This window comes from Euprymna scolopes, chromosome 7 (genome assembly GCF_053919585.1).
Source record: "Euprymna scolopes isolate OS-2025 chromosome 7, ASM5391958v1, whole genome shotgun sequence".
Classification (NCBI taxonomy): Eukaryota; Metazoa; Mollusca; class Cephalopoda; order Sepiida; family Sepiolidae; genus Euprymna; species Euprymna scolopes.
This window is the reverse complement of record NC_136488.1, coordinates 33214205-33234976: the sequence shown is the minus strand read 5'-3', so window position 1 is coordinate 33234976 and position 20772 is coordinate 33214205. Positions and strand designations below refer to the sequence as shown.

The 20772-nt window shown below is 39.4% G+C and overlaps 44 non-coding genes across 44 annotated transcripts; all 44 read left to right on the top strand.

Moving 5' to 3' along the window:
- Nucleotides 1-177: 177 nt before the first annotated feature.
- Trnag-gcc (transfer RNA glycine (anticodon GCC)) lies at nucleotides 178-248 on the top strand. Its single transcript has one exon. It is a non-coding gene; the product is annotated as a tRNA-Gly (tRNA).
- A 1028-nt stretch (nucleotides 249-1276) lies between these two features.
- On the top strand, nucleotides 1277-1347 carry Trnag-gcc (transfer RNA glycine (anticodon GCC)). Its single transcript has one exon. It is a non-coding gene; the product is annotated as a tRNA-Gly (tRNA).
- A 1469-nt stretch (nucleotides 1348-2816) lies between these two features.
- Nucleotides 2817-2887, top strand: Trnac-gca (transfer RNA cysteine (anticodon GCA)). The gene has a single exon. It is a non-coding gene; the product is annotated as a tRNA-Cys (tRNA).
- Nucleotides 2888-3036: 149 nt separating this feature from the next.
- On the top strand, nucleotides 3037-3107 carry Trnag-gcc (transfer RNA glycine (anticodon GCC)). Its single transcript has one exon. It is a non-coding gene; the product is annotated as a tRNA-Gly (tRNA).
- A 1468-nt stretch (nucleotides 3108-4575) lies between these two features.
- On the top strand, nucleotides 4576-4646 carry Trnag-ccc (transfer RNA glycine (anticodon CCC)). The gene has a single exon. It is a non-coding gene; the product is annotated as a tRNA-Gly (tRNA).
- A 149-nt stretch (nucleotides 4647-4795) lies between these two features.
- Nucleotides 4796-4866, top strand: Trnag-gcc (transfer RNA glycine (anticodon GCC)). Its single transcript has one exon. It is a non-coding gene; the product is annotated as a tRNA-Gly (tRNA).
- Nucleotides 4867-5016: 150 nt separating this feature from the next.
- Trnag-ccc (transfer RNA glycine (anticodon CCC)) lies at nucleotides 5017-5087 on the top strand. The gene has a single exon. It is a non-coding gene; the product is annotated as a tRNA-Gly (tRNA).
- Nucleotides 5088-5237: 150 nt separating this feature from the next.
- Nucleotides 5238-5308, top strand: Trnag-gcc (transfer RNA glycine (anticodon GCC)). Its single transcript has one exon. It is a non-coding gene; the product is annotated as a tRNA-Gly (tRNA).
- A 370-nt stretch (nucleotides 5309-5678) lies between these two features.
- Trnac-gca (transfer RNA cysteine (anticodon GCA)) lies at nucleotides 5679-5749 on the top strand. Its single transcript has one exon. It is a non-coding gene; the product is annotated as a tRNA-Cys (tRNA).
- A 149-nt stretch (nucleotides 5750-5898) lies between these two features.
- Trnag-gcc (transfer RNA glycine (anticodon GCC)) lies at nucleotides 5899-5969 on the top strand. The gene has a single exon. It is a non-coding gene; the product is annotated as a tRNA-Gly (tRNA).
- Nucleotides 5970-6339: 370 nt separating this feature from the next.
- On the top strand, nucleotides 6340-6410 carry Trnag-gcc (transfer RNA glycine (anticodon GCC)). The gene has a single exon. It is a non-coding gene; the product is annotated as a tRNA-Gly (tRNA).
- Nucleotides 6411-6780: 370 nt separating this feature from the next.
- Nucleotides 6781-6851, top strand: Trnac-gca (transfer RNA cysteine (anticodon GCA)). The gene has a single exon. It is a non-coding gene; the product is annotated as a tRNA-Cys (tRNA).
- A 369-nt stretch (nucleotides 6852-7220) lies between these two features.
- Nucleotides 7221-7291, top strand: Trnag-gcc (transfer RNA glycine (anticodon GCC)). Its single transcript has one exon. It is a non-coding gene; the product is annotated as a tRNA-Gly (tRNA).
- A 1254-nt stretch (nucleotides 7292-8545) lies between these two features.
- On the top strand, nucleotides 8546-8616 carry Trnag-gcc (transfer RNA glycine (anticodon GCC)). The gene has a single exon. It is a non-coding gene; the product is annotated as a tRNA-Gly (tRNA).
- A 590-nt stretch (nucleotides 8617-9206) lies between these two features.
- Nucleotides 9207-9277, top strand: Trnag-gcc (transfer RNA glycine (anticodon GCC)). Its single transcript has one exon. It is a non-coding gene; the product is annotated as a tRNA-Gly (tRNA).
- A 150-nt stretch (nucleotides 9278-9427) lies between these two features.
- On the top strand, nucleotides 9428-9498 carry Trnag-gcc (transfer RNA glycine (anticodon GCC)). Its single transcript has one exon. It is a non-coding gene; the product is annotated as a tRNA-Gly (tRNA).
- Nucleotides 9499-9647: 149 nt separating this feature from the next.
- On the top strand, nucleotides 9648-9718 carry Trnag-acc (transfer RNA glycine (anticodon ACC)). Its single transcript has one exon. It is a non-coding gene; the product is annotated as a tRNA-Gly (tRNA).
- A 150-nt stretch (nucleotides 9719-9868) lies between these two features.
- On the top strand, nucleotides 9869-9939 carry Trnag-gcc (transfer RNA glycine (anticodon GCC)). Its single transcript has one exon. It is a non-coding gene; the product is annotated as a tRNA-Gly (tRNA).
- Nucleotides 9940-10088: 149 nt separating this feature from the next.
- Nucleotides 10089-10159, top strand: Trnag-gcc (transfer RNA glycine (anticodon GCC)). The gene has a single exon. It is a non-coding gene; the product is annotated as a tRNA-Gly (tRNA).
- Nucleotides 10160-10749: 590 nt separating this feature from the next.
- On the top strand, nucleotides 10750-10820 carry Trnag-gcc (transfer RNA glycine (anticodon GCC)). The gene has a single exon. It is a non-coding gene; the product is annotated as a tRNA-Gly (tRNA).
- A 149-nt stretch (nucleotides 10821-10969) lies between these two features.
- Trnag-gcc (transfer RNA glycine (anticodon GCC)) lies at nucleotides 10970-11040 on the top strand. Its single transcript has one exon. It is a non-coding gene; the product is annotated as a tRNA-Gly (tRNA).
- A 1249-nt stretch (nucleotides 11041-12289) lies between these two features.
- On the top strand, nucleotides 12290-12360 carry Trnag-acc (transfer RNA glycine (anticodon ACC)). Its single transcript has one exon. It is a non-coding gene; the product is annotated as a tRNA-Gly (tRNA).
- Nucleotides 12361-12510: 150 nt separating this feature from the next.
- On the top strand, nucleotides 12511-12581 carry Trnag-gcc (transfer RNA glycine (anticodon GCC)). The gene has a single exon. It is a non-coding gene; the product is annotated as a tRNA-Gly (tRNA).
- A 369-nt stretch (nucleotides 12582-12950) lies between these two features.
- Trnag-gcc (transfer RNA glycine (anticodon GCC)) lies at nucleotides 12951-13021 on the top strand. Its single transcript has one exon. It is a non-coding gene; the product is annotated as a tRNA-Gly (tRNA).
- Nucleotides 13022-13170: 149 nt separating this feature from the next.
- On the top strand, nucleotides 13171-13241 carry Trnag-gcc (transfer RNA glycine (anticodon GCC)). Its single transcript has one exon. It is a non-coding gene; the product is annotated as a tRNA-Gly (tRNA).
- Nucleotides 13242-13391: 150 nt separating this feature from the next.
- Trnag-gcc (transfer RNA glycine (anticodon GCC)) lies at nucleotides 13392-13462 on the top strand. The gene has a single exon. It is a non-coding gene; the product is annotated as a tRNA-Gly (tRNA).
- Nucleotides 13463-13832: 370 nt separating this feature from the next.
- Trnag-gcc (transfer RNA glycine (anticodon GCC)) lies at nucleotides 13833-13903 on the top strand. The gene has a single exon. It is a non-coding gene; the product is annotated as a tRNA-Gly (tRNA).
- Nucleotides 13904-14052: 149 nt separating this feature from the next.
- Nucleotides 14053-14123, top strand: Trnag-gcc (transfer RNA glycine (anticodon GCC)). Its single transcript has one exon. It is a non-coding gene; the product is annotated as a tRNA-Gly (tRNA).
- Nucleotides 14124-14272: 149 nt separating this feature from the next.
- On the top strand, nucleotides 14273-14343 carry Trnag-gcc (transfer RNA glycine (anticodon GCC)). Its single transcript has one exon. It is a non-coding gene; the product is annotated as a tRNA-Gly (tRNA).
- A 150-nt stretch (nucleotides 14344-14493) lies between these two features.
- Nucleotides 14494-14564, top strand: Trnas-gcu (transfer RNA serine (anticodon GCU)). The gene has a single exon. It is a non-coding gene; the product is annotated as a tRNA-Ser (tRNA).
- A 149-nt stretch (nucleotides 14565-14713) lies between these two features.
- Trnag-gcc (transfer RNA glycine (anticodon GCC)) lies at nucleotides 14714-14784 on the top strand. Its single transcript has one exon. It is a non-coding gene; the product is annotated as a tRNA-Gly (tRNA).
- A 149-nt stretch (nucleotides 14785-14933) lies between these two features.
- Trnag-gcc (transfer RNA glycine (anticodon GCC)) lies at nucleotides 14934-15004 on the top strand. The gene has a single exon. It is a non-coding gene; the product is annotated as a tRNA-Gly (tRNA).
- A 370-nt stretch (nucleotides 15005-15374) lies between these two features.
- On the top strand, nucleotides 15375-15445 carry Trnag-ucc (transfer RNA glycine (anticodon UCC)). The gene has a single exon. It is a non-coding gene; the product is annotated as a tRNA-Gly (tRNA).
- Nucleotides 15446-15594: 149 nt separating this feature from the next.
- Trnag-gcc (transfer RNA glycine (anticodon GCC)) lies at nucleotides 15595-15665 on the top strand. The gene has a single exon. It is a non-coding gene; the product is annotated as a tRNA-Gly (tRNA).
- A 150-nt stretch (nucleotides 15666-15815) lies between these two features.
- Trnas-gcu (transfer RNA serine (anticodon GCU)) lies at nucleotides 15816-15886 on the top strand. The gene has a single exon. It is a non-coding gene; the product is annotated as a tRNA-Ser (tRNA).
- Nucleotides 15887-16256: 370 nt separating this feature from the next.
- Nucleotides 16257-16327, top strand: Trnag-gcc (transfer RNA glycine (anticodon GCC)). The gene has a single exon. It is a non-coding gene; the product is annotated as a tRNA-Gly (tRNA).
- Nucleotides 16328-16476: 149 nt separating this feature from the next.
- Trnag-gcc (transfer RNA glycine (anticodon GCC)) lies at nucleotides 16477-16547 on the top strand. Its single transcript has one exon. It is a non-coding gene; the product is annotated as a tRNA-Gly (tRNA).
- An 810-nt stretch (nucleotides 16548-17357) lies between these two features.
- On the top strand, nucleotides 17358-17428 carry Trnag-gcc (transfer RNA glycine (anticodon GCC)). The gene has a single exon. It is a non-coding gene; the product is annotated as a tRNA-Gly (tRNA).
- Nucleotides 17429-17578: 150 nt separating this feature from the next.
- On the top strand, nucleotides 17579-17649 carry Trnag-gcc (transfer RNA glycine (anticodon GCC)). The gene has a single exon. It is a non-coding gene; the product is annotated as a tRNA-Gly (tRNA).
- A 374-nt stretch (nucleotides 17650-18023) lies between these two features.
- On the top strand, nucleotides 18024-18094 carry Trnag-gcc (transfer RNA glycine (anticodon GCC)). Its single transcript has one exon. It is a non-coding gene; the product is annotated as a tRNA-Gly (tRNA).
- A 1243-nt stretch (nucleotides 18095-19337) lies between these two features.
- On the top strand, nucleotides 19338-19408 carry Trnag-gcc (transfer RNA glycine (anticodon GCC)). Its single transcript has one exon. It is a non-coding gene; the product is annotated as a tRNA-Gly (tRNA).
- A 368-nt stretch (nucleotides 19409-19776) lies between these two features.
- On the top strand, nucleotides 19777-19847 carry Trnag-gcc (transfer RNA glycine (anticodon GCC)). The gene has a single exon. It is a non-coding gene; the product is annotated as a tRNA-Gly (tRNA).
- Nucleotides 19848-19997: 150 nt separating this feature from the next.
- On the top strand, nucleotides 19998-20068 carry Trnag-gcc (transfer RNA glycine (anticodon GCC)). The gene has a single exon. It is a non-coding gene; the product is annotated as a tRNA-Gly (tRNA).
- Nucleotides 20069-20442: 374 nt separating this feature from the next.
- Trnag-gcc (transfer RNA glycine (anticodon GCC)) lies at nucleotides 20443-20513 on the top strand. Its single transcript has one exon. It is a non-coding gene; the product is annotated as a tRNA-Gly (tRNA).
- Nucleotides 20514-20772: the final 259 nt, after the last annotated feature.

Sequence of the window (20772 nt, the reverse complement as noted above, 5' to 3'; positions counted from 1 at the left end):
GCCCCGGTTCGATTCCCGATCGATGCAATGAAATTTTGTCAAACTCATTAATGAAGAATACATAAAAAACGAAGTAAATAATGAGAGTGTAATTTCGATTCCTTTTGTTGGAATGACATTCAAAGCATTAATGACAAAATGGCAAAGGAAAGAATTATGTTCTGTGAACGATATATCGCATCGGTGGTTCAGTGGTAGAATGCTCGCCTGCCACGCGGGCGGCCCGGGTGCGATTCCCGGTCGATGCAATGAAATTTTGTCAAACTCATTAATGGAGAATACATCAAACATAAGTAAATAATGAGAGTGTAATTTCGATTCCTTTGTTGGAATGACATTCAAAGCATTAATGACAAAATGGCAAAGGAAAGAATTATGTTCTGTGAACGATATATTGCATCGGTGGTTCAGTGGTAGAATGCTCGCCTGCCACGCGGGCGGCCCGGGTTCGATTCCCGTTCGATACAATGAAATTTTGTCAAACTCATTAATGAAGAATACAAAAAATTAAGTAAATAATGAGAGTGTAATTTCGATTCCTTTTGTTGGAATGACATTCAAAGCATTAATGACAAAATGGCAAAGGAAAGAATTATGTTCTGTGAACGATATATCGCATCGGTGGTTCAGTGGTAGAATGCTCGCTTGCCACGCTGGCGGCCCGGGTTTGATTCCCGGTCGATGCAATGAAATTTTGTCAAACTCATTCATGAAGAATAGATAAAAATTAAGTAAATAATGAGAGTGTAATTTCGATTCCTTTTGTTGGAATGACATTCAAAGCATTAATGACAAAATGGCAAAGGAAAGAATTATGTTCTGTGAACGATATATCGCATCGGTGGTTCAGTGGTAGAATGCTCGCCTTCAACGCGTGCGGCCCGGGTTCGATTCCCGGTCGATGCAATGAAATTTTGAGAAACTCATTAATGAAGAATACATAAAAAACGAAGTAAATAATGATAGTGTAATTTCGATTCCTTTTGTTGGAATGACATTCAAAGCATTAATGACAAAATGGCAAAGGAAAGAATTATGTTCTGTGAACGATATATCGCATCGGTTGTTCAGTGGTAGAATGCTCGCCGACCACGCGTGCAGCTCGAGTTCGATTCCCGGTCGATGCAATGAAATTTTGTCAAACTCTTTAATGAACAATGCATCAAAAATAAGTAAATAATGAGAGTGTAATTTCGATTCCTTTTGTTGGAATGACATTCAAAGCATTAATGACAAAATGGCAAAGGAAAGAATTATGTTCTGTGAACGATATATCGCATCGGTGGTTCAGTGGTAGAATGCTCGCCTGCCACGCGGGCGGCCCGGGTTCGATTCCCGGTCGATGCAATGAAATTTTGTCAAACTCATTAATGAAGAATACATAAAAAACGACGTAAATAATGAGAGTGTAATTTCGATTCCTTTTGTTGGAATGACATTCAAAGCATTAATGACAAAATGGCAAAGGAAAGAATTATGTTCTGTGAACGATATATCGCATCGGTGGTTCAGTGGTAGAATGCTCGCCTGCCACTGTGGCAGCCTTGGTTCGATTCCCGGTCGATGCAATGAAATTTTGTCAAACTCATTAATGAAGAATACATAAAAATTAAGTAAATAATGAGAGTGTAATTTCGATTCCTTTTGTTGGAATGACATTCAAAGAATTAATGACAAAATGGGAAAGGAAAGAATTATGTTCTGTCAACGATATATCGCATCGGTGGTTCAGTGGTAGAATGCTCGCCTCCCACGCGGGCGGCCACGGTGCGTTTCCCGGTCGATGCAATGAAATTTTGTCAAACTAATTAATGAAGAATACATAAAAATAAAGTAAATAATGAGAGTGTAATTTCGATTCCTTTTGTTGGAATGACATTCAAAGCATTAATGACAAAATGGCAAAGGAAAGAATTATGTTCTGTGAACGATATATCGCATCGGTGGTTCAGTGGTAGAATGCTCGCCTGCCACGCAGACGGCTCGGGTTCGATTCCCGGTCGATGCAATGAAATTTTGTCAAACTCATTAATGAAGAATACATAAAAATAAAGTAAATAATGAGAGTGTAATTTCGATTCCTTTTGTTGGAATGACATTCAACGCATTAATGACAAAATGGGAAAGGAAAGAATTATGTTCTGTGAACGATATATCGCATCGGTGGTTCAGTGGTAGAATGCTCGCCGACGACGCTGGCGGCCCGAGGTCGATTCCCGGTCGATGCAATGAAATTTTGTCAAACTCTTTAATGAACAATACATCAAATATAAGTAAATAATGAGAGTGTAATTTCGATTCCTTTTGTTGGAATGACATTCAAAGCATTAATGACAAAATGGCAAAGGAAAGAATTATGTTCTGCGAACGATATATCGCATCGGTGGTTCATGGTAGAATGCTCACCTGCCACGCTGGCGGCCCGGGTTCGATTCCCGGTCGATGCAATGAAATTTTGTCAAACTCATTAATGAAGAACACATCTAAAATAAGTAAATAATGAGAGTGTAATTTCGATTCGATTTGTTGGAATGACATTCAAAGCATTAATGACAAAATGGCAAAGGAAAGAATTATGTTCTGTGAACGATATATCGCATCGGTGGTTCAGTGGTAGAATGCTCGCCTGCCACGCGGGCGGCCCGGGTTCGATTTCCGGTCGATACAATGAAATTTTGTCAAACTCATTAATGAAGAATACATAAAAATTAAGTAAATAATGAGAGTGTAATTTCGATTCCTTTTGTTGGAATGACATTCAAAGCATTAATGACAAAATGGCAAAGGAAAGAATTATGTTCTGTGAACGATATATCGCATCGGTGGTTCAGTGGTAGAATGCTCGCCTGCAACGCGGGCGGGCCGGGTTCGATTTCCGGTCGATACAATGAAATTTTGTCAAACTCATTAATGAAGAATACATAAAAATTAAGTAAATAATGAGAGTGTAATTTCGATTCCTTTTGTTGGAATGACATTCAAAGCATTAATGACAAAATGGCAAAGGAAAGAATTATGTTCTGTGAACGATATATCGCATCGGTGGTTCAGTGGTAGAATGCTCGCCTGCCACGCGGGCGGCCCGGGTTCGATTCCCGGTCGATGCAATGAAACTTTGTCAAACTCTTTAATGAACAATACATCAAAAATAAGTAAATAATGAGAGTGTAATTTCGATTCCTTTTGTTGGAATGACATTCAAAGTATTAATGACAAAATGGCAAAGGAAAGAATTATGTTCTGTGAACGATATATCGCATCGGTGATTCAGTGGCAGAATGCTCGCCTGCCACGCTGGCGGCCCGGTTTCGATTCCCGGTCGATGCAATGAAATTTTGTACAACTCATCAATGAAGAACACATCTAAAATAAGTAAATTAGTAAAGTGTAATTTCGATTCCTTATGTGGGAATGATATTCAAAGCATTAATGACAAAATGGCAAAGGAAAGAATTATGTTCTGTGAACGATATATCGCATCGGTTGTTCAGTGGTAGAATGCTCGCCGACCACGCGGGCAGCTCGAGTTCGATTCCCGGTCGATGCAATGAAATTTTGTCAAACTCTTTAATGAACAATGCATCAAAAATAAGTAAATAATGAGAGTGTAATTTCGATTCCTTTTGTTGGAATGACATTCAAAGCATTAATGACAAAATGGCAAAGGAAAGAATTATGTTCTGTGAACGATATATCGCATCGGTGGTTCAGTGGTAGAATGCTCGCCTGCCACTGTGGCACCCTTGGTTCGATTCCCGGTCGATGCAATTAAATTTTTCAAACTCATTAATGAAGAATACATAAAAATTAAGTAAATAATGAGAGTGTAATTTCGATTCCTTTTGTTGGAATGACATTCAAAGCATTAATGACAAAATGGCAAAGGAAAGAATTATGTTCTGTGAACGATATATCGCATCGGTGGTTAAGTGGTAGAATGCTCGCCTGCCACGCGGGCGGCCCGGTTTCAATTTCCGGTCGATACAATGAAATTATGTCAAACTCATTAACGAAGAATACATAAAGATTAAGTAAATAATGAGAGTGTAATTTCGATTCCGTTTGTTGGAATGACATTCAAAGCATTAATGACAAAATGGCAAAGGAAAGAATTATGTTCTGTGAACGATATATCGCATCGGTTGTACAGTGGTAGAATGCTCGCCTGCCACTGTGGCAGCCCGGGTTCGATTCCCGGTCGATGCAATGAAATTTTGTCAAACTCATTAATGAAGAACACATCTAAAATAAGTAAATAATGAGAGTGTAATTCCGATTCTTTTTGTTGGAATGACATTCAAAGCATTAATGACAAAAGGGCAAAGGAAAGAATTATGTTCTGTGAACGATATATCGCATCGGTGGTTCAGTGGTAGAATGCTAACCTGCCACGCGGGCGGCCCGGGTGCGATTCCCGGTCGATGCAATGAAATTTTTTCAAACTCATCAATGAAGAACACATCTAAAATAAGTAAATAATGAGAGTGTAATTTCGATTCGTTTTGTTGGAATGACATTCAAAGCATTAATGACAAAATGGCAAAGGAAAGAATTATGTTCTGTGAACGATATATCGCATCGGTGGTTCAGTGGTAGAATGCTCGCCTCCCACGCGGGCGGCCCGGGTTCGATTCCCGGTCGATGCAATGAAACTTTGTCAAACTCTTTAATTAACAATACATCAAAAATAATTAAATAATGAGAGTGTAATTTCGATTCCTTTTGTTGGAATGACATTCAAAGCATTAATGACAAAATGGCAAAGGAAAGAATTATGTTCTGTGAACGATATATCGCATCGGTGGTTCAGTGGGAGAATGCTCGCCTGCCACGCGGGCGGCCCGGGTTCGATTCCCGGTCGATGCAATGAAATTTTGTAAAACTCATTAATGAAGAATACATAAAAAACGAAGTAAATAATTAGAGTGTAATTTCGATTCCTTTTGTTGGAATGACATTCAAAGCATTAATTACAAAATGGCAAAGGAAAGAATTATGTTCTGTGAACGATATATCGCATCGGTGGTTCAGTGGTAGAATGCTCGCCTCCCAGGCGGGCGGCCCGGGGTCGATTCCCGGTCGATGCAATGAAATTTTGTCAAACTCAATTATGAAGAATACATAAAAATATAAGTAAATAATAAGAGTGTAATTTCGATTCCTTTTGTTGGAATGACATTCAAAGCATTAATGACAAAATGGCAAAGGAAAAAATTATGTTCTGTGAACGATATATCGCATCGGTGGTTCAGTGGTAGAATGCTCGCCTGCCACGCGGGCGGCCCGGGTTCGATTCCCGGTCGATGCAAAGAAATTTTGTAAAACTCATTAATGAAGAATACATAAAAAACGAAGTAAATAATGAGAGTGTAATTTCGATTCCTTTTGTTGGAATGACATTCAAAGCATTAATGACAAAATGGCAAAGGAAAGAATTATGTTCTGTGAACGATATATCGCATCGGTGGTTCAGTGGTAGAATGCTCGCCTGCCACGCGGGCGGCCCGGGTTCGATTTCCGGTCGATACAATGAAATTTTGTCAAACTCATTAATGAAGAATACATAAAAATTAAGTAAATAATGAGAGTGTAATTTCGATTCCTTTTGTTGGAATGACATTCAAAGCATTAATGACAAAATGGCAAAGGAAAGAATTATGTTCTGTGAACGATATATCGCATCGGTGGTTCAGTGGTAGAATGCTCGCCTGCAACGCGGGCGGCCCGGGTTCGATTTCCGGTCGATACAATGAAATTTTGTCAAACTCATTAATGAAGAATTCATAAAAATTAAGTAAATAATGAGAGTGTAATTTCGATTCCTTTTGTTGGAATGACATTCAAAGCATTAATGACAAAATGGCAAAGGAAAGAATTATGTTCTGTGAACGATATATCGCATCGGTGGTTCAGTGGTAGAATGCTCGCCTGCCACGCGGGCGGCCCGGGTTCGATTCCCGGTCGATGCAATGAAATTTTGTCAAACTCTTTAATGAACAATACATCAAAAATAAGTAAATAATGAGAGTGTAATTTCGATTCCTTTTGTTGGAATGACATTCAAAGCATTAATGAAAAAATGGCAAAGGAAAGAATTATGTTCTGTGAACGATATATCGCATCGGTGGTTCAGTGGTAGAATGCACGCCTGCCACGCGGGCGGCCCGGGGTCGATTCCCGGTCGATGCAATGAAATTTTGTCAAACTCAATTATGAAGAATACATAAAAATATAAGTAAATAATGAGAGTGTAATTTGGATTCCTTTTGTTGGAATGACATTCAAAGCATTAATGACAAAATGGCAAAGGAAAGTATTATGTTCTGTGAACGATATATCGCATCGGTGGTTCAGTGGTAGAATGCTCGCCTGCCACGCGGGCGGCCCGGGTTCGATTCCCGGTCGATGCAAAGAAATTTTGTAAAACTCATTAATGAAGAATACATAAAAAACGAAGTAAATAATGAGAGTGTAATTTCGATTCCTTTTGTTGGAATGACATTCAAAGCATTAATGACAAAATGGCAAAGGAAAGAATTATGTTCTGTGAACGATATATCGCATCGGTGGTTCAGTGGTAGAATGCTCGCCTGCCACTGTGGCGGCCCGGGTTCGATTCCCGGTCGATGCAATGAAATTTTGTCAAACTCATTAATGAAGAATACATCAAAAATTAGTAAATAATGAGAGTGTAAGTTGGATTCCTTTTGTTGGAATGACATTCAAAGCATTAATAACAAAATGGCAAAGGTTAGAATTATGTTCTGTGAACGATATATCGCATCGGTGGTTCAGTGGTAGAATGCTCGCCTGCAACTGTGGCGGCCCGGGTTCGATTCCCGGTCGATGCAATGAAATTTTGTCAAACTCATTAATGAAGAATACATAAAAACGAAGTAAATAATTAGAGTGTAATTTCGATTCCTTTTGTTGGAATGACATTCAAAGCATTAATGACAAAATGGCAAAGGAAAGAATTATGTTCTGTGAACGATATATCGCATCGGTGGTTCAGTGGTAGAATGCTCGCCTGCCACTGTGGCGGCCCGGGTTCGATTCCCGGTCGATGCAATGAAATTTTGTCAAACTCATTAATGAAGAATACATCACAAATAAGTAAATAATGAGAGTGTACGTTGGATTCCTTTTGTTGGAATGACATTCAAAGCATTAATGAAAAAATGGCAAAGGAAAGAATTATGTTCTGTGAACGATATATCGCATCGGTGGTTCAGTGGTAGAATGCTCGCCTGCCACGCAGGCGGCCCGGGTTCGATTCCCGGTCGATGCAATGAAATTTTGTCAAACTCATTAATGAAGAATACATCAAAAATAAGTAAATAATGAGAGTGTAATTTCGATTCCTTTTGTTGGAATGACATTCAAAGCATTAATGACAAAATGGCAACGGAAAGAAATATGTTCTGTGAACGATATATCGCATCGGTGGTTCAGTGGTAGAAGGCTGGCCTGCCACGCGGGCGGCCCGGATTCGTTTCCGGGTCGATGCAATGAAATTTTTTCTAACTCATTAATGAAGAATACATAAAAAACGAAGTAAATAATGAGAGTGTAATTTCGATTCCTTTCGCTGGAATGACATTCAAAGCATTAATGACAAAATGGCAAAGGAAAGAATTATGTTCTTTGAACGATATATCGCATCGGTGATTCAGTGGTAGAATGTTCGCCGACAATGCAGGCGGGCCGGGTTCGATTCCCGGTCGAAGGAATGAAATTTTGTCAAACTCATTAATGAAGAATACATCAAAAACGAAGTAAATAATGAGCGTGTAATTTCGATTCCTTTTGTTGGAATGACATTCAAAGCATTAATGACAAAATGGCAAAGGAAAGAATTGTGTTCTGCGAGAGATATGTAACATTGGTGGTTCAGTTGTAGAATGCTCGGCTGCCACACGGGCGGCCAAGGTTCGATTCCCGGTCGATGCAATGAAATTTTGTCAAACTCATTAAATAAGAATACACAAAAAACGAAGTAAATAATGAGCATGTAATTTCGATTCCTTTTGTTGGAATGACATTCAAAGCATTAATGATACAAAGGGGGAAAGGAAAGAATTATGTTCTGTGAACGATATATCGCATCGGTGGTTCAGTGGTAGAATGCTCGGCTGCCACACGGTGGCCCGGGTTCGATTCCGGGTCGATGCAATGAAATTTTTTCAACCTCATTAATGAAGAATACATCAAACATAAGTAAATAATGAGCATGTAAAATCGATTCCTTTTGTTGGAATGACATTCAAAGCATTAATTACAAAATGGCAAAGGAAAGAATTATGTTCTGTGAACGATATATCGACTCGGTGGTACAGTGGTAGAATGCTCGCCTGCCACGCGGGCGGCCCGAGTTCGATTCCCGGTCGATGCAATGAAATGTTGTCAAACTCATTAATGAAGAATACATAAAAAACGACGTATATAATGAGAGTGTAATTTCGATTCCTTTTGTTGGAATGACATTCAAAGCATTAATGACAAAATGGCAAAGGAAAGAATTATGTTCTGTGAACGATATACCGCATCGGTGGTTCAGTGGTAGAATGCTCGCCTGCCACGCGGGCGGCCCGAGTTCGATTCCCGGTCGATGCAATGAAATTTTGTCAAACTCATTAATGAAGAATACATAAAAATCGAAGTAAATAATGAGAGTGTAATTTCGATTCCTTTTGTTGGAATGACATTCAAAGCATTAATGACAAAATGGCAAAGGAAAGAATTATGTTCTGTGAACGATATATCGCATCGGTGGTTCAGTGGTAGAATGCTCGCCTGCCGCGGTAGCGGCCCGGGTATGATTCCCGATCGATGATATGAAATTGTCTCAACTCAATAATGAAGAATACTTCAAAAAGTAAGTAAATAATGAGAGTGTAATTCCGATTCCTTTTGTTGGAATGACATTCAAAGCATTAATGACAAAATGGCAAAGGAAAGAATTATGTTCTGTGAACGATATATCGCATCGGTGGTTCAGTGGTAGAATGCTCGCCTGCCACTGTGGCGGCCCGGGTTCGATTCCCGGTCGATGCAATAAAATTTTGTCAAACTCATTAATGAAGAATACATCAAAAATAAGTAAATAATGAGAGTGTAATTTCGATTCCTTTTGTTGGAATGACATTCAAAGCATTAATGACAAAATGGCAAAGGAAAGAATTATGTTCTGTGAACGATATATCGCATCGGTGGTTCAGTGGTAGAATGCTCGCCTGCCACGCGGGCGGCCCGGGTTCGATTCCTGGTCGATGCAATGAAATTTTGTCAAACTCAATAATGAAGAATACATAAAAGACGAAGTAAATAATGAGAGTGTAATTTCGATTCCTTTTGTTGGAATGACATTCAAAGCATTAATGACAAAATGGCAAAGGACAGAATTATGTTCTGTGAAGGATATATCGCATCGGTGGTTCAGTGGTAGAATGCTCGCCTGCCACGCGGGCGGCCCGGGTTCTATTCCCGGTCGATGCAATGTAATTTTGTCAAACTCATTAATGAAGAATACATAAAAAATAAGTAAATAATGAGAGTGTAATTTCGATTCCTTTTGTTGGAATGACATTCAAAGCATTAATGACAAAATGGCAAAGGAAAGAATTATGTTCTGTGAACGATATATCGCATCGGTGGTTCAGTGGTAGAATGCTCGCCTACCACGCGGGCGGCCCGGGTTCGATTCCCGGTCGATGCAATGAAATTTTGTCAAACTCATTAATGAAGAATACATAAAAAACGAAGTAAATAATGAGAGTGTAATTTCGATTCCTTTTGTTGGAATGACATTCAAAGCATTAATGACAAAATGGCAAAGGAAAGAATTATGTTCTGTGAACGATATATCGCATCGGTGGTTCAGTGGTAGAATGCTTGCCTGCCACGCGGGCGGCCCGGGTTCGATTCCCGGTCGATGCAATGAAATTTTGTCAAACTCATTAATGAAGAATACATCAAAAATAAGTAAATAATGAGAGTGTAATTTCGATTCCTTTTGTTGGAATGACATTCAAAGCATTAATGACAAAATGGCAAAGGAAAGAATTATGTTCTGTGAACGATATATCGCATCGGTGATTCAGTGGTAGAATGCTTGCCTGCCACGCGGGCGGCCCGGGTTCGATTCCCGGTCGATGCAATGAAATTTTGTCAAACTCATTAATGAAGAATACATCAAAAATAAGTAAATAATGAGAGTGTAATTTCGATTCCTTTTGTTGGAATGACATTCAAAGCATTAATGACAAAATGGCAAAGGAAAGAATTATGTTCTGTGACCGATATATCGCATCGGTTGTTCAGTGGTAGAATGCTCGCCTGCCACGCGGGCGGCCGGGGTTCAATTCCCGGTCCCATGCAATGAAATTTTGTCAAACTCATTAATGAAGAATACATCAAAAATAAGTAAATAATGAGAGTGTAATTTCGATTCCTTTTGTTGGAATGACATTCAAAGCATTAATGACAAAATGGCAAAGGAAAGAATTATGTTCTGTGAACGATATATCGCATCGGTGGGTCAGTGGTAGAATGCTCGCCTGCCACGCGGGCGGCCTGGGTTCGATTCCCGGTCGATGCAATGAAATTTTGTCAAACTCATTAATCAAGAATGCATCAAAAATAAGTAAATAATGAGAGTGTAATTTCGATTCCTTTTGCTGGAATGACATTCAAAGCATTAATGACCAGATGGCAAAGGAAAGAATTATGTTCTGTGAACGATATATCGCATCGGTGGTTCAGTGGTAGAATGCTCGCCTGCCACGCGGGCGGCCCGGGTTCGATTCCCGGTCGATGCAATGAAATTTTGTCAAACTCATTAATGAAGAATACATCAAAAATAAGTAAATAATGAGAGTGTAATTTCGATTCCTTTTGTTGGAATGACATTCAAAGCATTAATGACAAAATGGCAAAGGAAAGAATTATGTACTGTGAACGATATATCGCATCGGTGGTTCAGTGGTAGAATGCTCGCCTGCCGCGCGGGCGGCCCGGGTTCGATTCCCGGTCGATGCAATGAAATTTTTTCAAACTCAATTATGAAGAATAAATAAAAAACGAAGTAAATAATGAGAGTGTAATTTCGATTCCTTTTGTTGGAATGACATTCAAAGCATTAATGACAAAATGGCAAAGGAAAGAATTATGTTCTGTGAACGATATATCGCATCGGTGGTTCAGTGGTAGAATGCTCGCCTGCCACACGGGCGGCCCGGGTTCGATTCCCGGTAGATGCAATGAAATATTGTCAAACTCATTAATGAAGAATACATCAAAAATAAGTAAATAATGAGAGTGTAATTTCGATTCCTTTTGTTGGAATGACATTCAAAGCATTAATGACAAAATGACAAAGGAAAGAAATATGTTCTGTTAACGATATATCGCATCGGTGGTTCAGTGGTAGAATGCTCGCCTGCCATTCGGGCGGCCCGTGTTCGATTCCCGGTCGATGCAATGACATTTTGTCAAACTCATTAATGAAGAATACATCAAAAATAAGTAAATAATGAGAGTGTAATTTCGATTCCTTTTATTGGAATGACATTCAAAGCATTAATGACAAAATGGCAAAGGAAAGAATTATGTTCTGTGAACCATATATCGCATCGGTGGTTCAGTGGTAGAATGCTCGGCTGCAACACGGAGGGCCCGGGTTCGATTCCGGGTCGATGCAATGAAATTTTGTCAAACTCATTAATCAAGAATACATCAAAAATAAGTAAATAATGAGAGTGTAATTTCGATTCCTTTTGTTGGAATGACATTCAAAGCATTAATGACAAAATGGCAAAGGAAAGAATTATGTTCTGTGAACGATATAACGTATCGGTGGTTCAGTGGTAGAATGCTCGCCTGCCACGCAGGCGGCCCGGGTTCGATTCCCGGTCGATGCAATGAAATTTTGTCAAACTCATAATGAAGAATACATCAAAAAGAAGTAAATAATGAGAGTGTGATTTCGATTCCTTTTGTTGGAATGACATTCAAAGCATTAATGACAAAATGGCAAAGGACAGAATTATGTTCTGTGAACGATATATCGCATCGGTGGTTCAGTGGTAGAATGCTCGGCTGAAACATGGGGGGCCCGGGTTCGATTCCGGGTCGATGCAATGAAATTTTGTCAAACTCATTAATCAAGAATACATCAAAAATCATTAAATAATGAGAGTGTAATTTCGATTCCTTTTGTTGGAATGACATTCAAAGCATTAATGACAAAATGGCAAAGGAAAGAATTATGTTCTGTGAACGATATATCGCATCGGTGGTTCAGTGGTAGAATCCTCGCCTACCACGCGGGCGGCCCGGGTTCGATTCCCGGTCGATGCAATGAAATTTTGTCAAACTCATTAATGAAGAATACATAAAAAACGAAGTAAATAATGAGAGTGTAATTTCGATTCCTTTTGTTGGAATGACATTCAAAGCATTAATGACAAAATGGCAAAGGAAAGAATTATGTTCTGTGAACGATATATCGCATCGGTGGTTCAGTGGTAGAATGCTCGCCTGCCACGCGGGCGGCCCGGGTTCGATTCCCGGTCGATGCAATGAAATTTTGTCAAACTCATTAATGAAGAATACATCAAAAATAAGTAAATAATGAGAGTGTAATTTCGATTCCTTTTGTTGGAATGACATTCAAAGCATTAATGACAAAATGGCAAAGGAAAGAATTATGTTCTGTGAACGATATATCGCATCGGTGATTCAGTGGTAGGATGCTTGCCTGCCACGCGGGCGGCCCGGGTTCGATTCCCGGTCGATGCAATGAAATTTTGTCAAACTCATTAATGAAGAATACATCAAAAATAAGTAAATAATGAGAGTGTAATTTCGATTCCTTTTGTTGGAATGACATTCAAAGCATTAATGACAAAATGGCAAAGGAAAGAATTATGTTCTGTGAACGATATATCGCATCGGTGGTTCAGTGGTAGAATGCTCGCCTGCCACGCGGGCGGCCTGGGTTCGATTCCCGGTCGATGCAATGAAATTTTGTCAAACTCATTAATCAAGAATGCATCAAAAATAAGTAAATAATGAGAGTGTAATTTCGATTCCTTTTGCTGGAATGACATTCAAAGCATTAATGACCAGATGGCAAAGGAAAGAATTATGTTCTGTTAACGATATATCGCATCGGTGGTTCAGTGGTAGAATGCTCGCCTGCCACGCGGGCGGCCCGGGTTCGATTCCCGGTCGATGCAATGAAATTTTGTCAAACTCAATTATGAAGAATACATAAAAAACGAAGTAAATAATGAGAGTGTAATTTCGATTCCTTTTGTTGGAATTACATTCAAAGCATTAATGACAAAATGGCAAAGGAAAGAATTATGTTCTGTGAACGATATATCGCATCGGTGGTTCAGTGGTAGAATGCTTGCCTGCCACGCGGGCGGCCCGGGTTCGATTCCCGGTCGATGCAATGAAATTTTGTCAAACTCATTAATGAAGAATACATCAAAAATAAGTAAATAATGAGAGTGTAATTTCGATTCCTTTTGTTGGAATGACATTCAAAGCATTAATGACAAAATGGCAAAGGAAAGAATTATGTTCTGTGAACGATATATCGCATCGGTGGTTCAGTAGTAGAATGCTCGCCTGCCACGCGGGACGCCCGGGTTCAATTCCCGGTCCCATTCAATGAAATTTTGTCAAACTCATTAATGAAGAATACATCAAAAATAAGTAAATAATGAGAGTGTAATTTCGATTCCTTTTGTTGGAAATACATTCAAAGCATTAATGACAAAATGGCAAAGGAAAGAATTATGTTCTGTGAACGATATATCGCATCGGTGGTTCAGTGGTAGAATGCTCGCCTGCCACGCGGGCGGCCTGGGTTCGATTCCCGGTCGATGCAATGAAATTTTGTCAAACTCATTAATGAAGAATACATCAAAAATAAGTAAATAATGAGAGTGTAATTCGGATTCCGTTTGTTGGAATGACATTCAAAGCATTCATGACAAAATGGCAAAGGAAAGAATTATGTTCTGTGAACGATATATCGCATCGGTGGTTCAGTGGTAGAATGCTCGCCTGCCACGCGGGCGGCCCGGGTTCGATTCCCGGTCGATGCAATGAAATTTTGTCAAACTCATTAATCAAGAATGCATAAAAAATAAGTAAATAATGAGAGTGTAATTTCGATTCCTTTTGACGGAATGACATTCAAAGCATTAATGACAAAATGGCAAAGGAAAGAATTATGTTCTGTGAACGATATATCGCATCGGTGGTTCAGTGGTAGAATGCTCGCCTGCCACGCGGGCGGCCCGGGTTCGATTCCCGGTCGATGCAATGAAATTTTGTCAAACTCATTAATGAAGAATACATAAAAAACGACGTAAATAATGAGAGTGTAATTTCGATTCCTTTTGTTGGAATGACATTCAAAGCATTAATGACAAAATGGCAAAGGAAAGAATTATGTTCTGTGAACGATATATCGCATCGGTGGTTCAGTGGTAGAATGCTCGCCTGCTACGCGGGCTGCCCGGGTTCGATTCCCGGTCGATGCAATGAAATTTTGTCAAACTCATTAATGAAGAATACATAAAAAATAAGTAAATAATGAGAGTGTAATTTCGATTCCTTTTGTTGGAATGACATTCAAAGCATTAATGACAAAATGGCAAAGGAAAGAATTATGTTCTGTGAACGATATATCGCATCGGTGGTTCAGTGGTAGAATGCTCGCCTGCCACGCGGGCGGCCCGGGTTCGATTCCCGGTCGATGCAATGAAATTTTGTCAAACTCATTAATGAAGAATACATCAAAAATAAGTAAATAATGAGAGTGTAATTTCGATTCCTTTTGTTGGAATTACATTCAAAGCATTAATGACAAAATGGCAAAGGAAAGAATTATGTTCTGCGAACGATATATCGCATCGGTGGTTCAGTGGTAGAATGCTCGCCTGCCACGCGGGCGGCCCGGGTTCGATTCCCGGTCGATGCAATGAAATTTTGTCAAACTCATTAATGAAGAATACATCAAAAATAAGTAAATAATGAGAGTGTAATTTCGATTCCTTTTGTTGGAATGACATTCAAAGCATTAATGACAATATTGCAAAGGAAAGAATTATGTTCTGTGAACGATATATCGCATCGGTGGTTCAGTGGTAGAATGCTCGCCTGCCACGCGGGCGGCCCGGGTTCAATTCCCGATCCCATGCAATGAAATTTTGTCAAACTCATTAATGAAGAATACATAAAAAATAATTAAATAATGAGAGTGTAATTTCGATTCCTTTTGTTGGAATGACATTCACAGCATTAATGACAAAATAGCAAAGGAAAGAATTATGTTCAGTGAACAATATATCGCATCGGTGGTTCAGTGGTAGAATGCTCGCCTTCCACGCGGGGGGCCCGGGTTCGATTCCGGGTCGATGCAATGAAATTTTGTCAAACTCATTAATCAAGAATACATAAAAAATAATTAAATAATGAGAGTGTAATTTCGATTCCTTTTGTTGGAATGACATTCACAGCATAAATGACAAAATGGCAAAGGAAAGAATTACGTTCAGTGAACGATATATCGCATCGGTGGTTCAGTGGTAGAATGCTCGCCTGCCACGTGGGCGGCCCGGGTTCGATTCCCGGTCGATGCAATGAAATTTTGTCAAACTCATTAATGAAGAATACATAAAAAACGACGTAAATAATGAGAGTGTAATTTCGATTCCTTTTGTTGGAATGACATTCAAAGCATTAATGACAAAATGGCAAAGGAAAGAATAATGTTCTGTGAACGATATATCGCATCGGTGGTTCAGTGGTAGAATTCTCGCCTGCTACGCAGGCGGCCCGGGTTCGATTCCCGGTCGATGCAATGAAATTTTGTCAAACTCATTAATGAAGAATACATCAAAAATAAGTAAATAATGAGAGTGTAATTTCGATTCCTTTTGTTGGAATGACATTCAAAGCATTAATGACAAAATGGCAAAGGAAAGAATTATGTTCTGTGAACGATATATCGCATCGGTGGTTCAGTGGTAGAATGCTCGCCTGCCACGCGGGCGGCCCGGGTTCGATGCCGAGTCGATGCAATGAAATTTTGTCAACCTCATTAATGAAGAATACATAAAAAAATAAGTAAATAATGAGAGTGTAATTTCGATTCCTTTTGTTGGAATGACATTCAAAGCATTAATGACAAAATGGCAAAGGAAAGAATTATGTTCTGTGAACGATATATCGCATCGGTGGTTCAGTGGTAGAATGCTCGCCTGCCACGCGGGCGGCCCGGGTTCGATTCCCGGTCGATGCAATGAAATTTTGTCAAACTCATTAATGAAGAATACATAAAAAATAAGTAAATAATGAGAGTGTAATTTCGATTCCTTTTGTTGGAATGACATTCAAAGCATTAATGACAAATTGGCAAAGGAAAGAATTATGTTCTGCGAACGATATATCGCATCGGTGGTTCAGTGGTAGAATGCTCGCCTGCCACGCGGGCGGCCCGGGTTCGATTCCCGGTCGATGCAATGAAATTTTGTCAAACTCATTAATGAAGAATACATCAAAAATAAGTAAATAATGAGAGTGTAATTTCGATTCCTTTTGTTGGAATGACATTCAAAGCATTAATGACAATATTGCAAAGGAAAGAATTATGTTCTGTGAACGATATATCGCATCGGTGGTTCAGTGGTAGAATGCTCGCCTGCCACGCGGGCGGCCCGGGTTCAATTCCCGATCCCATGCAATGAAATTTTGTCAAACTCATTAATGAAGAATACATAAAAAATAATTAAATAATGAGAGTGTAATTTCGATTCCTTTTGTTGGAATAACATTCACAGCATTAATGACAAAATAGCAAAGGAAAGAATTATGTTCAGTGAACGATATATCGCATCGGTGGTTCAGTGGTAGAATGCTCGCCTGCCACGCGGGGGGCCCGGGTTCGATTCCGGGTCGATGCAATGAAATTTTGTCAAACTCATTAATCAAGAATACATAAAAAATAAGTAAATAATGAGAGTGTAATTTCGATTCCTTTTGTTGGAATGACAGTCACAGCATTAATGACAAAATGGCAAAGGAAAGAATTACGTTCAGTGAACGATATATCGCATCGGTGGTTCAGTGGTAGAATGGTCGCCTGCCACGCGGGCGGCCCGGGTTCGATGCCGGGTCGATGCAATGAAATTTTGTCAAACTCATTAATCAAGAATACATAAAAAATAATTAAATAATGAGAGTGTAATTTCGATTCCTTTTGTTGGAATGACATTCACAGCATTAATGACAAAATGGCAAAGGAAAGAATTACGTTCAGTGAACGATATATCGCATCGGTGGTTCAGTGGTAGAATGCTCGCCTGCCACGTGGGCGGCCCGGGTTCGATTCCCGGTCGATGCAATGAAATTTTGTCAACCTCATTAATGAAGAATACATAAAAAAATAAGTAAATAATGAGAGTGTAATTTCGATTCCTTTTGTTGGAATGACATTCAAAGCATTAATGACAAAATGGCAAAGGAAAGAATTATGTTCTGTGAACGATATATCGCATCGGTGGTTCAGTGGTAGAATGCTCGCCTGCCACGCGGGCGGCCCGGGTTCGATTCCCGGTCGATGCAATGAGATTTTGTCAAACTCATTAATGAAGAATACATCAAAAATAAGTAAATAATGAGAGTGTAATTTCGATTCCTTTTGTTGGAATGACATTCAAAGCATTAATGACAAAATGGCAAAGGAAAGAATTATGTTCTGTGAACGATATATCGCATCGGTGGTTCAGTGGTAAAATGCTCGCCTGCCACGCGGGCGGCGCGGGTTCGATTCCCGGTCGATGCAATGAAATTTTGTCAAACTCATTAATGAAGAATACATCACATCAGAAATAAGTAAATAATGAGAGTGTAATTTCGATTCCTTTTGTTGGAATGACATTCAAAGCATTAATGACAAAATTGCCAAGGAAAGAATTATGTTCTGTGAACGATATATCGCATCGGTGGTTCAGTGGTAGAATGCTCGCCTGCCACGCGGGCGGCCCGGGTTCGATTCCCGGTCGATGCAATGAAATTTTGTCAAACTCATTAATGAAGAATACATCAAAAATAAGTAAATAATGAGAGTGTAATTTCGATTCCTTTTGTTGGAATGACATTCAAAGCATTAATGACAAAATGGCAAAGGAAAGAATTATGTTCTGTTAACGATATATCGCATCGGTGGTTCAGTGGTAGAATGCTCGCATGCCACGCGGGCGGCCCGTGTTCGATTCCCGGTCGATGCAATGAAATTTTGTCAAACTCATTAATGAAGAATACATCAAAAATAAGTAAATAATGAGAGTGTAATTTCGATTCCTTTTATTGGAATGACATTCAAAGCATTAATGACAAAATGGCAAAGGAAAGAATTATGTTCTGTGAACGATATATCGCATCGGTTGTTCAGTGGTAGAATGCACGCCTGCCACGCGGGCGGCCCGGGTTCAATGCCCGATCTCATGCAATGAAATTTTGTCAAACTCATTAATGAAGAATACATAAAAAACGAAGTAAATAATGAGAGTGTAATTTCGATTCCTTTTGTTGGAATGACATTCAAAGCATTAATGACAAAATGGCAAAGGAAAGAATTATGTTCTGTGAACGATATATCGCATCGGTTGTTCAGTGGTAGAATTCTCGGCTGTAACACGGGGGGCCCGGGTTCGATTCCGGGTCGATGCAATGAAATTTTGTCAAACTCATTAATGAAGAATACATCAAATATAAGTAAATAATGAGAGTGTAATTTCGATTCCTTTTGTTGGAATCACATTCAAAGCATTAATGACAAAATGGCAAAGGAAAGAATTATGTTCTGTGAACGATATATCGCATCGGTTGTTCAGTGGTAAAATGCTCGCCTTCAACGCGGGCGGCCCGGGTTCGATTCCCGGTCGATGCAATGAAATTTTGTCAAACTCATTAATGAAGAACACATCAAAAATAAGTAAATAATGAGAGTGTAATTTCGATTCCTTTTGTTGGAATGACATTCAAAGCATTAATGACAAAATGGCAAAGGAAAGAATTATGTTCTGTGAACGATATATCGCATCGGTGGTTCAGTGGTAGAATGCTCGCCTGCCACGCGGGACGCCCGGGTTCGATTCCCCGTCGATGCCATTAAATTTTGTCAAACTCATTAATGAAGAATACATAAAAAACAAGTAAATATTGAGAGTGTAATTTCGATTCCTTTCGTTGGAATGGCATTCAAAGCATTAATGGCAAAGGAAAGAATTATGTTCTGTGAACGATATATCGCATCGGTGGTTCAGTGGTAGAATGCTCGCCTGCCACGCGGGCGGCCCGGGTTCGATTCCCGGTCGATGCAATGAAATTTTGTCAAACTCATTAATGAAGAATACATCAAAAATAAGTAAATAAGAGAGTGTAATTTCGATTCCTTTTGTTGGTATGACATTCAAAGCATTAATGACAAAATGGCAAAGGAAAGAATTATGTTCTGTGAACGATATATCGCATCGGTGGTTCAGTGGTGGAATTCTCGGCTGTAACACGGGGGGCCCGGGTTCGATTCCGGGTCGATGCAATGAAATTTTGTCAAACTCATTAATCAAGAATACATAAAAAATAATTAAATAATGAGAGTGTAATTTCGATTCCTTTTGTTGGAATGACATTCACAGCATTAATGACAAAATGGCAAAGGAAAGAATTACGTTCAGTGAACGATATATCGCATCGGTGGTTCAGTGGTAGAATGCTCGCCTGCCACGTGGGCGGCCCGGGTTCGATTCCCGGTCGATGCAATGAAATTTTGTCAACCTCATTAATGAAGAATACATAAAAAAATAAGTAAATAATGAGAGTGTAATTTCGATTCCTTTTGTTGGAATGACATTCAAAGCATTAATGACAAAATGGCAAAGGAAAGAATTATGTTCTGTGAACGATATATCGCATCGGTGGTTCAGTGGTAGAATGCTCGCCTGCCACGCGGGCGGCCCGGGTTCGATTCCCGGTCGATGCAATGAGATTTTGTCAAACTCATTAATGAAGAATACATCAAAAATAAGTAAATAATGAGAGTGTAATTTCGATTCCTTTTGTTGGAATGACATTCAAAGCATTAATGACAAAATGGCAAAGGAAAGAATTATGTTCTGTGAACGATATATCGCATCGGTGGTTCAGTGGTAAAATGCTCGCCTGCCACGCGGGCGGCGCGGGTTCGATTCCCGGTCGATGCAATGAAATTTTGTCAAACTCATTAATGAAGAATACATCACATCAGAAATAAGTAAATAATGAGAGTGTAATTTCGATTCCTTTTGTTGGAATGACATTCAAAGCATTAATGACAAAATTGCCAAGGAAAGAATTATGTTCTGTGAACGATATATCGCATCGGTGGTTCAGTGGTAGAATGCTCGCCTGCCACGCGGGCGGCCCGGGTTCGATTCCCGGTCGATGCAATGAAATTTTGTCAAACTCATTAATGAAGAATACATCAAAAATAAGTAAATAATGAGAGTGTAATTTCGATTCCTTTTGTTGGAATGACATTCAAAGCATTAATGACAAAATGGCAAAGGAAAGAATTATGTTCTGTTAACGATATATCGCATCGGTGGTTCAGTGGTAGAATGCTCGCATGCCACGCGGGCGGCCCGTGTTCGATTCCCGGTCGATGCAATGAAATTTTGTCAAACTCATTAATGAAGAATACATCAA